This window comes from Gadus morhua, chromosome 1 (assembly GCF_902167405.1).
Source record: "Gadus morhua chromosome 1, gadMor3.0, whole genome shotgun sequence".
Classification (NCBI taxonomy): domain Eukaryota; kingdom Metazoa; phylum Chordata; class Actinopteri; order Gadiformes; family Gadidae; genus Gadus; species Gadus morhua.
Window position 1 is genome coordinate 21,763,235 of NC_044048.1, and position 2,500 is coordinate 21,765,734.

Consider the following 2,500-nt stretch of genomic DNA (forward strand, 5'->3'; position numbering starts at 1 on the left):
GAGAGAGAGAAGAGAGAGAGAGAGAGAGAGAGAGAGAGAAAAAGAGAGGTTCACAGAGAGAGAGAGGGAGAGAGAGAGAAAGAGAGAGAGAGAGAGAGGTTCACAGAGAGAGAGAAAGAGAGAGAGAGAGAGAGAGAGAGAGAGAGAGAGAGAGAGAGAGAGAGAGAGGTTCACAGAGAGAGAGAAGACAGGAGAGAAGCTGCCACCGCAGAAGAGCAGGGAGGCGTTGTGTTCCTGGTGTTCCACAGTTATCTTTAGATAGAGAAACCGATCAACAGTTGGTGTGTTGATCCTGTGGCGGTCGTGATTAGAGACGCCTGCTGATCTGAGGGGATGAGAATAGAGGCAGACAGCCTCAGGACCTGGGAGGGGTCCGGGGAGACGGAGTTCGCCTCCAGGAACAAACCTGCCCCACAACAACAAGGCTGCTGGTCTGATCTCTGGGGGGTAGTGGTCTTCGGGGATGTCCTGGGTTGGAGGATGGCAGTAAGTAATAAAGGGTAAACATGAATGAAGCATGAATGAAGGTTTGTGAGTGGGCGAGGGGGTGTGACATGGGAGTCAAGCCCCGCCCGCTACGGCCTCCACACACAAAATCGGATTAATCAATCAAGCCTTCATTAGCCAATGAGAGGGCTGTGTGTCGCTGCTGAAGACATGGCTGGTTTGTGAGGATCAGGCAACATGTCCAATGTCCTGATGCATTGTGGGTAAACATGATGAGCAGACTTAGAGAAACATGAATCATTAATAAAGATATTGAGCTACTGATAAAGTCTGGGCTATAACTTGCCTTAGCGTACGGCAGGGCTGATGTGACCAACAGGGTTCGCCTTGGTATGTATCCGTCCACACAGCACATACTCAACACATACTTAACACATACTTAACACATCCTTGTCTGTGATTACCACACTACACACACACAGACAGACAGACAGACAGACAGACAGGAAGGGTTAGGTTAACCGAGATCTTAAATGAGAGCCCAGCCGAGATGATTCATTGTGAAGCGTCCTCATAGGAGCTTCTGACAGCGTGGCCAAGTTTAGCATCCGCTATCCTGGTGGAGTCTGGTCTAGGCTAGCCGAGTGGAGTCTATCCTATCCTAGCCTAGCCTAACCTAGCCTAGCTGTGTCTATCCTCGCGTAGTGGAGTCTAGTCTATTTTAGTCAAGTCTAGTCCATCCAAGCCTAGTGGAGTCCAAACTAACCTAGCCTAGTGGAGTTTAAACTAACCTAGCCTAGTGGAGTCTAGTATATTCTAGTGGAGTCTAGTCTATCCTAACCTAGTGGAGTCTAGTCTATCCTCGCGTAGTGGAGTCTAGTCTATTTTAGTCAAGTCTAGTCCATCCTAGCCTAGTGGAGTCTAGTCTATCCTAGCCCAGTGGAGTCTAGTCTATCCTCGCGTAGACGAGTCTAGTCTAACCTAGCCTAGTGGAGTCTAGTCTAACCTAGCCTAGTGGAGTCTATTCTATCCTCGCGTAGTGGAGTCTAGTCTATTTTAGTCGAGTCTAGTCCATCCTAGCCTAGTGGAGTTTAAACTAACCTAGCCTAGTGGAGTCTAAACTAACCTAGCCTAGTGGAGTCTAGTCTATCCTAGCCTAGTGGAGTCTAGTCTATGCAAGACAAGTGGGATCTAGTCTATTCTAGCCTATTGAAGTCTAGTCTTGCATAACCTAGCCTTACCTAGCCTAGCCTAACCTAAGTTACCTTGGCCTGAGAGAAACAAAGAGTAGCCTAGTATAGATTAGCCTAGCCTAGCCTGGCCTAGCCTTTAACTTTAAGCCTGATTGGTCCAGAGCGCTGCTCGTCCACGATTGGTCCAGAGTGCTGCTCGTCCACGATTGGTCCAGAGTGCTGTTCGTCCAAGATTGGTCCAGAGTAGACAGAGGGGCCGGTCAGAAAGGGGGGGTTTGTTTGGGCACCACTGGTTCTGAGTGGGACTGGACTCCCTGGAGGTCATCAGACCCCCCAAGGATCCTCAGAGCCAGGCCTCTGCTGTAGAGCTGAGCGGATCAGCTCCGGCCCTCACCTCAGCTTAATCTGTAGTTCAGACTGAACTACGGATCCTACAGCACAATCTGCATCTCGGTGCGTTCTTCTTCTTCGTGTCTCAGCGGCTCAGCTGAACCCTTAAGCTCTTTAAGATGAGGAATGTGAGCAATGGCCACCCACTTTATACTCACGTACATTCCCACCAGTGGAATGTACTATTAAACCGAAATGGACGCGCACATTCTTGCTGAATGATTATCGCTTTACGTTGGAGTTTGGTTTTGGTTGCGTGGTCGTCAATGTGACACAACGTCAATCACAATGTCAGCTTTAACCTCAGCCTCCTCACCATCATCCTACCTTCTAGCTAATTACTCTCAATTAGCCTTCTACTGGTTATACTGGGGGCTGCCAAATACGACCGGTCTTCTACTGGTGGACAGTATGTGCTGCGCCTGCCCAGAACCACCGCAGGTTTTAACTGGTTAAACTGGGAGCTGCCC